This window comes from Pygoscelis adeliae, unplaced genomic scaffold (genome assembly GCF_000699105.1).
Source record: "Pygoscelis adeliae isolate BGI_AS28 unplaced genomic scaffold, ASM69910v1 Scaffold786, whole genome shotgun sequence".
NCBI lineage: Eukaryota > Metazoa > Chordata > Aves > Sphenisciformes > Spheniscidae > Pygoscelis > Pygoscelis adeliae.
The window spans coordinates 112,004-112,533 of NW_008824912.1; positions in this window are offsets into that span (position 1 = coordinate 112,004).

The window sequence follows — 530 nt, forward strand, 5'->3', positions numbered from 1 at the left end:
CGGCCCCCTGCCACAGGGACCCTGCATCCATCCGCGCAGAGAGCGGCGAGGAGGCGCCGGGCAGCGCCGTGTGCCCATCCGGGGGACGGCGGGGGACGGGAGACCTCTCCCGCGTCTCACCCAACTCTTCCTCTCGTGACGAGTTCCAGCGCGCAGAGAAGGAAAGAAAGAGCCGAGGCGCATTTCTGCATTGAAAACATTTATTTTACAACAGTGGTTTCAGATAACTTAGCAATCTTTATTTTAGTTTATATTCAGACATACAATACACAAATTACCATGCTAAAACATAAAATAATTCCTTCTGCCGTAACTGCGTGTATGTACAGGAGCTCAGTAGTATCGAGTGTTACAACCCACAAAGTTCAGACAGCCACATCTACTTACATACAATTCAAAGTATGGTCCTTTAGTAACATAACAAAATATATATATGTCTATATTATAATTGCTTTTCAGATGCATTTATACTTCGATTGTGGTTTGGTTTTTTTTTTTTTTTTTACAATTTATTTTTTTCTCTTTTTTTA